The sequence below is a fragment of the Rattus norvegicus genome, chromosome 11 (assembly GCF_036323735.1).
Source record: "Rattus norvegicus strain BN/NHsdMcwi chromosome 11, GRCr8, whole genome shotgun sequence".
In the NCBI taxonomy this organism is placed as follows: domain Eukaryota; kingdom Metazoa; phylum Chordata; class Mammalia; order Rodentia; family Muridae; genus Rattus; species Rattus norvegicus.
In genome coordinates this window covers 83,868,935-83,881,841 of record NC_086029.1, presented here as the reverse complement: position 1 = coordinate 83,881,841, position 12,907 = coordinate 83,868,935, and the positions used below count along the sequence as shown (strand labels likewise).

At 43.2% G+C, this 12,907-nt stretch overlaps 1 protein-coding gene across 7 annotated transcripts in view; it reads right to left on the bottom strand.

The window, feature by feature from the left end:
* Atp13a3 (ATPase 13A3) overlaps nucleotides 1–12,907 on the bottom strand; it is an 86,175-nt gene that overhangs the window by 65,058 nt on the left and 8,210 nt on the right. For 5 of the 7 annotated variants that reach the window (XM_039088616.2, XM_039088615.2, XM_063270761.1 and 2 more), the window contains exons 1-2: nucleotides 11,442–11,949; nucleotides 10,754–10,797 (exon numbers count right to left, since the gene is read on the bottom strand). The gene's annotated coding sequence lies outside the window, so the exon portion shown is untranslated. Of the gene's footprint in view, nucleotides 1–10,753; nucleotides 10,798–11,441; nucleotides 11,950–12,907 lie in introns of those variants that run through there. The other 2 variants (NM_001109369.2, XM_063270760.1) reach the window with 2 other exon arrangements.

Genomic DNA, 12,907 nt, shown 5'->3' with positions numbered 1-12,907 from the left:
AAGGGTCCCACCCATCTCCCTTTGCCCAGCTATTGGCCACTAACATCTTTTTTAAAAGCTATTTATTTATTTATGTATTTATATATTTATTTATTTGTCTGTGAGTACGCTGTAGATGTCTTGTCTTCAGACACACCAGAAGTCGGATCCTATTACAGATGGTTGTGAGCCACCATGTGGTTGCTGGGAACTGAACTGTCAGTGCTCTTAACCCCTGAGCCATCTCTCCAGCCCCACAAACATCTTTATTGATCAAAACCGAATTGAGGACAAGGACCTTCATTCAGCATTTGGTCACACAGATTCCCAATTAAATCAAAGCATTAGAACCAATCACCAACAATGCTCATTAATTCCGAGGCTGCTATTTTCTACATTTTACCACAGCCAAAACTGGAGTGCTTTTTAAGTGTTTCTGTTGCTGTCAGCATGCATGGGTCACTGCACAGAATGCTTTCTCAAAATTGATGCATGTACACTGTTAGTAGTAAGTCCATGTCTTATATTACTAATGCATTTTAAATAACTAAAGTAATAGCATGCACAGAAAGGACTCAAAATACAAGCAGGAGAGTGGACAGAAGAGCCAGGCTAGAAAAGGGGATACAGAACAGTGACAGGAAAAGACGACGGCTTCAGAGGATCATATTCCTAAATCTTGTTTGGGAGATAGAAACCCCGGAAATCTCTAAGACAAGGAAGGCCCCATATACCACAAACTGACCTCCAACTTGTAGGGTATGACCTAGAATTCCTGAAACTAGGGTCCTCCTGACTCCAGTGCCTGGTTTATGGAGGGGATTGGGGGAAGGGACCCAAGCTTACAGCACCTCGTTACACACACACACACACACACACACACACACACACACACACACACACACACACTTCATTAACATTATTGCACTGCTTTCAAAAAACCAAGATTCGGTGTTTTATTCATGCTGTTTACTACAGTATGATTCATCTTTCACTCTCCCAGGCTTGCTGATTTGAAAGTCTAATCACAAAGAAGCATGAATTCAGCAGGACATTATTCTTTACAAAATAACCACTGTAATAAGAACTCAGGTCAACTGTACACGTCTGAGGAGGAGAAAGCTGTATGTTGAAGTAAGATCTGATTATAATGGACAGGTGGGCCTTTAACTCTCCATCTTCCTGCTTCAGCTTCCCAGGATAAAGACATATACCTGGCTTATGTGAACTTTAGAAATTGTATGAGTTTGTTTTTCTGCATTATTCCTTTTCTCAATTAAAAATCTGCTATGTTGATTCACTGCAGTACAGAAGACCTCAAACTATAGTCTATGGATAGTATAAAAATATTCAGGTAGCAAAGAACAGCTTGGGCTACCTAGTAGGACCATGCCTTTGAAAAAATAAGGAGTAAAGGGTACACTGGCGCTTTCATTTAATCCCAGCAGTCAAGAGGCAAAAGCAGGCAGATCTCCCTGCCTACGCTGTGAGAGAAGGCTAATCTGGACAGGTATATTTAGCCTAGAAACCACATTCATGAGCATCTACAAAACTACTGATACTGCCATTGTTATGTTGTAGTTTGTTGTTTGAGGTGCTGGGGACTGAACTCAAGGTCTCACCCAAGCAATATACCACTGGATACTCAAGCACAATTCCAGGCCTAAGTAGTAGCTTTTAAAAGACAAGCATGAGATTAAACTACATTAAAAGGCTTTACCAACAAGTTTTTTAAAAAATGACACTGACATACTTTCACATGATTATTTTCTAAAAATCCACTAAACCAATTGTTGCTACAAATAAAGCTGAACCATTTATTATGAGAAAAACAGTAACCAGGCTTCCAAGATGGCCCCCAAATGCCCTTTCTACCTCCCTCCCCCAATTCTGCTTAACTGCAGTTTACATTGTACCAGCCTAAATAGAAAGGCAAGCAGACTTACCAAACTACTACTTCCTAAGATCACTTAATTGTTAATGTCCCCTTTGTTACAATGTCACTGGGGACAAAGTGTAGCACTACTGGAATGTCTATGATGGCAACGACCACCCATCAGCTTTCAGCACTGATCTCTCATTTTCAGACCCACAGATTGAACCTTTCCATCCTTTTTCAGAGACAGTTAAAATTCAACCTTTCTTTACAACATCCCGCCCCTCAAACTTTTCAATTCGTTCTACCCTTTAATGATTTGTTTAAAGCAAGAAATTTACCAGTCACCCTACACTCCACTATTTTATACCGCCTTCTACATCTATCTAACTGGGCATCATTTCGTCTATCCTTCCTCACTCTACTCACCAGCCTTCTCTCCACAGAAGCGGTTCCACTTCAGGTCCTTTTCCAAATCTTCCTCATTCACATCTATATGTACACCAACCATGACCTACTTCTCCCTGTGTAGTCTCAATAGCTTGTCACTATCTGCAATGCCATTTCCCAAATTAGTGAGAATACATCCAAAGATTACATTCAAAATACATTCAAAAGACTCCCTGCTCATAAAAATTGAATGGTAGTTTAAAAGTTTAGAATGCTGTTCTTTAGCTTGTATCTGAAGTCTCATAATGCAAAATATGTATTTCTTTCTCTACCACTGTGGAAGAAGGGTCCAAAGTAAAAAACTAATTACAAGACTTAGTAAAGAAGCCTTTACAGCCACTTTCCAACTGCTATCCTTCACACTTAGAAACTTCACATCCCTTTCACAAAGAGCACAATTTGCAGCTCTTCAAATGGCTCTACCACTTCCTGACTCCATTCTTCTCTATACAATACTCCTTCTTCCAAGAACGCCTTCACAGACCTAGTCCGGCTGAGAAGCTGCTGTTAATCCCTCAAGCCAACTCAAGTCACTACACTTTTGACTGTTCTTTCCATCTTCTGGCACCCACTATTTTTTCCCACTACACCAAGTGTCAGAGCAGTTACTAAAGACATCAAACTTAGTCTTAAAAGCTTAAGGTATGACACTCAAGCCAGCACCTGGTAATGCAATCAAATGAACGAAATGAGGTAAGACCAAAGGTGGAATCTCTTTTTTTATGGGCAAAATCCTACAGTAAATTTTGAGTCTGGACATGCTCCACATCTTAACCTATGCCCCTTTCCAACTTAGCCAGATTCCTTCCTGATCTGTATCCCTCCCTATCACAATGTTATGTCCATCAAACTAAATCCTCTATCAAGAGCAGTGCCTCTCAACCTTCCTATTAATGTTGTGGCCCTTTAATACAGTCTCCTCATGGTGTAGTGACCCCCACAACCATAAAATTATTTTGTTGACTACTTCCTAACTGTAATTTTCAATGATTCCTGGTGGTCTAGTTGTTAGGATTCGGCACTCTCTCATAACTGAACTTTGCTACTATTAATTGTAACGTAAATATCTGGATATGTGGATTATCTAATGTGTGACTCCAAAGGGGTTGACAGACAGGTCGAGAATCACTGCTCAAGAGTCATTCTTCTCAGAAGTTTAAATGCATACAGAAGTGACAACTGGGGAGTGGGTAAGAGAGTTCAGCAGGTAAAGCACTTGAAAAGTCCCATGTTAAAGAGGACCAATGCAAAATAATCAGGGCTTGGACCCAGTCTAAAGACAAGCAGACCCCCAGGCTCACTGGCCTCAGAATATTAAAAGACATGGTCTCAAAAAAAGGAGATAGAAAGATGGTCCAGTGGTTGATAGCACTGGGTGAAGGATGGTGGCACACACCTTTAATCCCAGCACTTGGGAGGCAGAGGTAAGCAGTTCTAGGCCAACCTGGTCTTCAGAGTGAATTCTAAGACTATGCAGGGGCTCCCTATCTTGAAAAACAGGCAAAAAAAAAAAAAAAAAAAAAAAAGCACTGTTGGCTCTTCCAGAGGATCCAGGTTCAATTCTACATAGTGGCTCACAACAATCTTTAAACTTAAGTTCCAGAGAATTCAACACTGTCTTCTGGCCTCCATAGGTAGTCACGTACAGGGTACAGACACATGCAGATAAAACACATAATATGCAATATAAAACATTAAAAAATGGGCTGGAGAGATGGCTCAGTGGCTAAGATCACCGAGTGCTCTTCCAGAGGTTCAAATCCCAGCAACCACATGGTGGCTCACAACCCTGACCCCCTGATGCCTGATCAGATGCCCTCTTCTGGTGTGTCTGAAGACAGCTACAGTGTATTTATATATAATATATAAATCTTAAAAAAAACCATTAAAAAACACACACAGTAAAGTAGTAGAATAGGGGATGAAGAAATGACTCAGCAGTTAAACGTATTTCATGCTATTCTAGAAGATCCAGGTTTGGTTTCCAGTGCCCATATCAGATAGCTCACAACCTCCTCCAGGAACCTAGAAAACACACACACACACACACACACACACACACACACACACACACACAGAGAGAGAGACAGACAGACAGACAGACAGTAGGAGGCTGCAGAGATAACTCAGAGGGAAAGTCTTACTGTATAAGCATTAAGTTCTGAACCCCCAGGCCCCATTTAAAATCCAGAAATGGCAGAGATCTGTAACCCCAGGGCTTCATAGGGTTTTCTTGCAGACAATCTAGCCAATTAGCAAGCCCCAGGTTCAGTAGGAAACATTGTCTCAAGAAAATAAGGTAGAAAAGTCACAAAGAAGACACAAAGAAGAATGTCAACCTCTGACCCTTATCACCCCACCACCACAGCCCCTCTGCACAAACACAAGTTGTCTTTTGGCCTCCACACAAGTGCGTGCATATATATACACACAATACCTACATATGTTGGCAATTTGTTCTAATCTTCTGGCTCCTAATTTTCTGGCTTCAACTGCCTCTGTGGACCTGTACTGAACTGCATGAACTCAAAGGGTCGCAACTCCACTGCACTGCAACTCCACTCACTGACTTAACCAAACTCACCAACTAGAATTCAGAGATCTGCGTGCTTCTCACCCGAGTGCTAGCATTAGAGGTGTGCACCACCATGCCTGATCTAAGCTTTTCTTTATCTGAAACTTGCTCTATACCAGGCTGGCCTTGCCTCTGTCTCCTGGGATTAAAGGTGCATTTCATTCGAGCAGATCACATAGACCTGGAAGGTCTATGATCCTTTGCCAGAGCAGCCACACTGCTAGAGCAAAAGTCTCTACATGTATGCACTAACCCAGCTGAGACAGTCAAATAGTGTGAGAAAGGATAAGAAGATGCAGTGACCCTGGCCACGCACATCTTCTGGGTCTTACCATGAGGTTAAAGTTTAGAAGAGGGCTGGAGTTACCTATTTCTACTAACCAGTCTAGGTCATGGTGTGGTTCCACCGTCTCTCATCTCTAAGGAATTTCTGGATGAGTGGGAGGAGTGTCCATCCTCCCTCCTCTCCCCATAGGGGCTTAGGCTTTAGGCTTGCTTTCCCTTCTCCAAACATAAGATTCCTGGGGGAGCTCCAATTTTGAGGAGCCCACTGTTTCAATAGCTCAATGATCGCATGTCTCCTTAGACTATTTTCACCTCTGCCAGGTTGGGTACAGTGCAGAATAAAGACCCTGAAGAAAAGAACACCTACCTGACAAAGACAGGAATTTGACCGAGACCCTTTATTAACATGCTACCATTTCCCTCCCCAGACACCAATGTCTGTAAGGGCCAGTCTTAATAGTCTTACTTCTCAGCATTATTATTTTATACTCTTGGACCTTTGCTTAAGTGCCCAATACTTTTGTAAAGAAAACAAGAAAAACTAAATAACAGTAAACCCAACCTACTATTAAGGTACAATTCAGTCTTTGTAAAACTTTCTTTCATAACTATTCTGTGTGTTACCTGACTGTTCATTCTAAGGGAAGACCTACAGAATATAAGAGAAAGTTCTAATTAACAAAATTAGTCTTATTCCCTAAGGCCTATTTTAATATGACCTATGGATTGGTCTCAGATCTGGTGTTAGAATTGTTCTGTGGAACTCTCCAGCAATTCCCATCCTCAAATAACTTGCTTCAGATATTGCATTGCATTTTTGAATAGATCTCTTCTTCACTTCCATTTTTCTACACTAAGTAGTAATTATCATAAAAATAAATTTGATCATTGTAGTAATCATATTTTTGTCAACTACTATTCATGATACTTTACCCTTTTTTGTTATTTTGTTTTTTGTTGTTTTGTTATTTTGAGCTAGGGTCATGTTAGGTAGTAGCCCAGACTGGCCTTGACTTTTCAGTGAACCTCCTGTCAACTCCTTGAGATTACAAATCATCATCACCATACCCAGTTTGTTTTGATTTTTTGAGCTAGTCTCAGTAAACTTCACAGGCTGGTTCTGAACTCCTATCATCAATCATCCATGTGCCTCAACTTAGTCCCCTCAGTCATGAACTGCAGGCTCACAGCACTGTGTCCAACCATACACACTATCTAACCGCATACATTATTTTAATATCAGTAATGCTAATGTTTTAACTATCTTAATTCTATCAATGGTTACCAGGTTATCATTAACTTCAAGACATTCTATCTTTTAAATAACTACTTTACTCAAAATTAAGCTGGGGCTGGAAGAAGGCTTGATGGTTAAGAACACACACTGCTGCTCTTCCAGAGTACCCAAGTATGATTTCAAATACCCAAGCAGTGCACAACTTCCTGTAACTCCAACTCCCAGGGGTGCTAACACCTCTGGCCTCTGTAGGCATCTGAACTCCTATGCACAGACAAGCACAGACACATACACATATTTGATTAAAATAAATAAAAACGGGTTAGAGAGGTAGCTCAGCAGTTAAGAGCACTTGTTATGGCCAGGAGTAGTGGCACATGCCTTTAATCCAGAAACTGGGAGGCAGAGGCAGAAGGATCTCTGTACATTCAAGGCTCTTGTTCTACATGGAAGTTCAAGGACAGCCAGGATTAGGGACCGTCTTGGAAAAACCAAAAAACAATCAAAAAAGTCATGCTGCTCTTGCAGAACTTGAATTCCTAGCACTCATTCAGAGTCTACTAAAGATCCCAATATGACCCATAATAGTGGAGAATAGTAATCATGGTTTTTGTTATGATAACAGCTGGTTACCTTCACCACTCATAACCCCAGTTCCAGGGGTTGGACACCCCCTTCTGACTTCCTTAGGCACTAGGCACACATGTGGTACACAAATATACATGCAGGCAAAACACTTATATGTGTTACAAATAAAAATTTTAAAAGAATTACATAATTCCAGAACACTTGGTCTTTTTTTTTTTTAAACCTAAACATGTACCTGAATCCTGAACTTCTCTCTCAAAGTAAGAGAAGTATGAAAGGCAAGAACGTGGCTTTCAAGACTACATAGTTATTACTCTGTATATTTAGACCAAATTTGCTTCGATTAATAGAAAGTCACAAAAAAGACAGAGGCTAAATCCTGTAACCCACCTCTTAGATCAAGACTTAAACCAGACCAGATATGGCATACAATAGTACTCGAACCAACTGGACAGTCCAAGAATTCCTACTGCACACATGTAACTGAGGTAGTATCAGACTTTAGATATACTGCTTTCTTCTATACATGCATGTCTATGAGGAAGTTTAATTTAAAAATTAAGCACAGTAAGGTTATCAACAATAATGAAGCAACTTCACATTATACTATACTGGATGCTATGTAGATATGATCTTTTACCTTTTCTCTTCAAATATCTTAACTAAAGGAAGCAATTTCTAGTTTTTCTTTGGGCAATAGAATTGCTAGCTATATAAATAAGTAGAGATACTTATAATGACTAATAACCAACTTGTAGGAATAGGCAATGAGTGTGCTAGACCACGGGCTGACGAGGGTCTAGGCCAGAACAGTGGGACAGTATAAAATTTTATCACTACTCAAAACAATACAAAACTTGAAGTTTCTAGATCAGTAGTTCCCAATGTTAAAATGTTTACTTTAAAACAGTTCCTCAGGGTATGGTGACGCCCCCAACCATAAAACTATTTTCATTGTTACTTCATAAATGTAATTTTGCTGTTATAAATTGTAAATGTAAATATTTTGGAGATAAATGTTCACCAAAGGGGTTGAAGCCCAAAGGTTGAGAACCACTGGCCTAGACTGTATATTTCTGGAATTTTCCATTTAATGATTTCAAACCACAGCTAAACGATCATTAACTGAAACCAGCGAAGGTTAAACTATGGGTGGGAGCTGTACAGAAGGGAAACTATTGCACTCAGAATACACTTTAGCACTAGAACTTTAGAGCACATCAACTTAACAGATGTTACACACTAGATACCTCCGTTTTAAGAGTGTTCTTGTCAATAACTGATAAGCTGCTAACTTCTGCTCAATGTATGGTCTAGTCACATACAAGGTCTCACATTTAGTACTTAGAGTTAGTGCAGGCCACCAAGCATACTACCAAATAACCCTGTCCTAAAATCACAGGATTATAATCCCAGCTACTTGGGAATCCTAGACAGAATTTTAATCTAAGGTCAGCCAACAGGGACAAATGCATTAAGACTCTACCAAAAATCTTATTTAAAAACACAAAGTGGCTGGGCTAGGGATGTAGCTCTGAATAGTTCTTGCCTACCACCTGTGAAGCCCTGAATTCAAATTCAAGTTATCACAAAACACAGAATCCATTTTGTATAAGACCATCATTACCAAGATCACTGTGAAATTCTATTTCCTATCTTCTAGGCACAATGAATAGGATAAGAAAGGAACCCGGGAAGAGATAGCTGAGGGCTCCCTCCTTCACATGCACTCGTTTGCCCTCAAGCCTCTCTCTGGAAAGGGGAAAAATAACAGTTAAGTAACTTATAGGTTAAGGATTTTGAAGACAACCACAACCTACAAGCAGTTCTTATTTCTTGGCTGTATAAGTGTGTAACTAGGAACTTACTGCAAAACCTGTTTCCTGATCTAGAGAAGTTCAATAACTACCAAGCGTCTATGTTAGGGCCTGGTACATAGTACAATATCAGTAACTACTGCCATTGACAAAGTCAAGTCATTCTCAAATGCCATGAACTCTTTCTATTATAAGTTCTGCTAACTGTCAACACACTTTCTTCCTTTTCCCTTTCCTTTTCTATTTCTTTTATTTCTTTTATTTTTTTGAGACAAAAAGTCTCTTATAGCCCAGGCTAGTCCTAAGCTAAGTCTGTAGCTGAGGAGGCTTTTAACTTCTTCTTCCCTTGCACAAATTCCAAGCATTTCACACAACATCCAGGATATTACCCAGGGCCTCATACACAGTAGCAAGCACTTTACCAACTGAGCTATATCCCCAACCGCAAACACTTATTCACAGAAGAATCAGTATTTGAAAAATAAACATTTTGGGCTGGAGAGATGATTCAGTAGAGCGTTGGCTGCTCTTCCAGTTTAATTCCCAGCAGCCACATGACAGCTCACAACTACAGTTCCAGGGGATTGGACACCTCACACAGGCATACATTCAGGCAAAACACTAATGTATATACAAGATAAAAATAATTTAAAAAAAAAAGAAGAAGCATGACATGGTTATTAAGGACAAAAGAAACCAGCTGAACTATGTTAGAGTTAATATCGGGTAACAGAACCAAGCACCTCATTGGACATGAGTTTTCTTCTATCTATGAAACTATTTTAATACCAATATAGGAATTTATATCATCTCACTCAAACTAATTCTAAATTAAGATTTCAATTTCTGTTATTGGTTGGCCTGGGCAAAGAAATCAATCATAGAACTCCATCAACCTAAAACTTAATCAACTGTTTTCAAAAATATACTGCCACTTAATATTTTCATCTAACTGTACTTAAAAGAAGCAAATAAATTATCACGTTTTCTGCCTAATCCCATAACCAAAACAGGCACTGCTGATCTAACAATGCTTAAAAATCTCAACTACTCCATCCTCAACCTAATCTAAAGAGAAATGATTGGAGGTGGGGGTGGGGAGCTGGGGAGAGCAGATGTTAACACCAGGAAAAGAAATAGTATCCTCTAGGGGAAACTTAGCGGTGCTACCTGTAATACAACTGTTCAGGAGGCTAAAGCAATATCTTTTTTTTTCTTCTTCTACAACAATCATTAACCAACTTACTATTGAAAAAAAAAACAAAAAACAAAAAAACAAACCTTCCAGAAACTGTACTTTTGAAGTTGTTGTTAAACCCTGATGGGATAGAAGTCCACACAATCAATTTTGGAAACTATAGCCTATTCAGCAAAGCAACAATCCTCCAAAAGAATGTACATGTATTCCAAGAAAACAAAACCGATGCCAGTTTTAGCAAAAAGGTTTGATTCTAATCAAAGGTGGAGCGCGTTTAATGATGTGCCGGCCCTTCCAGAATAAAATTACACTGGAGATAGAAAGACAGCTCAGCAGTAAAAAGTGCTTGCTGTTCTTAGTACCTAACCACAGCAGTCAGCTCACAGCCACCTGTAACTCCGGTTTCCAAAGGCCTGGCCTCCAAAGGCATCCACGTATTTCACATACATACTCGAACATATATGCAAGTAAAAAATAACAATAATAAACTTACATGTTAGCCTCAAAACTTCTAGAACTGTATTCCTCACGAAAGACCCCCCACCTTTCTTCAATTTAAACACTCCTGATGTCCTGCTCCATAGATTCAAAAGCGCCCTTAACATAATCTTATGTTACATTCAGTTCAGACTCATGTAAGTTTCTGGGTTTATGACTCCATACCCCATTCATTTTGTACTAACACAAACCACTAAATATAGCTCTAAAACATTAATGATTAGGAGCTAATTATATAAGTGATTCATACCTCTTATGTCCAGACACCAAGATCCCAGGATGATTCTGTCAGACCTAAGGGGAAAGTAAACAATGAACACCTGTCACAAAAGCTTTCCAAATTGGGAAGCCCCAAACAGTTACTGTCAATCGCCAAATACTATTCCTTCCCCAACTCCCAACTTCACACCCCACCAGGCCAACAGTCTGACTGACTGCGTGAGGCGCAAAGGGATCCGGGTTTTTCTAGTCCTCCTCACAGCCCTGCCTTTCTCTTCTTAATCTGGAGTGTTGACACCTCAAGTCCGTTTTCCTTTCTGGACCTCGGTTATCAGTGTAAAGTGTGCTGATAGCCAGGGTAATTGACTCCTCAGTGGCTTCAGACAGTCAGCACCGGCACACGCACCCATCTGGGACCCTCCCCACATTCTTGCTCTGGGCACGCATCACCTTCTGGACTTTGTAGACCAGCTGGCCTACCGGGCCGGCCGGCCCGCACGCAGCCGGTGCACGCCAGACCTCCACACGCACACGTGCTCCCAGACAGTACCGGGTCTCGCACCCTCTCCCTGTCACACACCCCTTCCCAGAGAAGTGATGTCCGATCCCGGTCGAGGAAGTAGCCGTAGATCCACCTGGTACCCGCCACCCGGGCGACGCCTCCAGCCTCTCCATCACCTTCCCCTCCGGCCCCACACCCCGCTCGCCCAGTCACTCACCAGCCGCGCCGCCCGGCCGACTTCTCCGCGGCCTCCCGGCCCGGGCAGCCAAAAGGCCGCAGGGGGCCGGGGGGCCGCTTTCGCCACCGCCGCCGCCTCTCCTCAGCCCAGCCCCATCGCCCTCGGCCGGAGCCGGCGGCCGCGGGTCGCTCGGGCTCGAGGGTCCGCCGCCGCGCGTCGCGGCTCCGGCTGTGGGAACAGAGACGCCGCGGCGGGGCCCGGGCCGCACCGGGCGCAGGGGCGCCCGCGCTCCGCTGTCGGCGCCTGCGGCAGCGGCAGCGGCGACGGCGTGCAGCCCGGCAGGGCGAGAACAAGGGAGCGCGGCGCGGAAGACCGGCAGGGGAGGGAGGCGGTCTGCGCTGCGAAGCGGCCACCCGCCGTCGGCGACGAAGCAGACCCCCTCCCCGCGGCCTCGGCGCCCGGTCACGCTGCGGGGAGGGCCGGCGGGCACACGGGGAGCGCCCCGCGAGCTCAGGACTCCCGCGCCGGATGTGAGGTCACGTGATTGCCTCATCCCAGAGCCCAGCGCGGAGGGGCCGTCAGGGGGCGGGGCAACCCTGTGGTTCCGCCCACCTCCCCGCTTACGGGCCCCCAGCCCGCCTAAGCAAGAACCGCTAGCGGGATGCTCTTTAGGACACGTTTTGCGGTAGGCGATCAACTGTGTGTTGCTTGCAACGCAAGAAGAGCATAGTCCAAAGTCCCATTTTCTAAACAAAGACACTGAGGCCCAGTGATAAGTGCAGGCTTGTCTAGAGTGGCAATCAGAAGGACGCCTGTGCTAGCAAGGTGGAGAGCGAAGTCCTAGCTCCTAGCTCCTCCGGACCCAGATTCTTTCCCTCCTTTATCCCCACCTACACCAAAAACAAAACACTTTAATTCCAATGGAACTCCTGGCCTAGCCCGCGGGAGTGGGACAGAGAACTGTCAGGTAGGTAAGAGAAAGCTTCCATAAGGGAGACAGCCCGGCCTTAGGGAGGAGTTTCTTCCGACAGCGCTGGAAGCAAATTAAATACTTCCCTCCACAAGAGATTTATCTTGGGGCACTGCCCCGCCCGGATATTCAAATCGCGGTTTTGGTTTTCACTGCCTTCCGCTCTTTTGAGCGCGGGAAGCTGAGCCTGCCACCTGCTGCTACCAGCTCCGCCATCTTTCCACTCTGAGTCGACTTCACCTGCATCCCAGACGCCTGGACATCACTCGTTATTGTTCTCCCGCCTTCCTTCAAACATAACTTTTAGCTACTTAACTGTCTTAGAGGAGGGAACAGCTTGCCCTCAACTTCTGTTCCCACACTTGGTCACCGTCCACCAGAGAGGCATGGAGCGTCCAACCTCTTGGTCCACAGTGGAGAATGGCACCGCATTTGGGTCAGTAATGTGCCCTAGATACATGGCCCTAATATACTTCATTGGGAACAATAAGGATGCTGCCCCTGCTTTCCAACCGCGGTGATTGGGGGCCTGGGT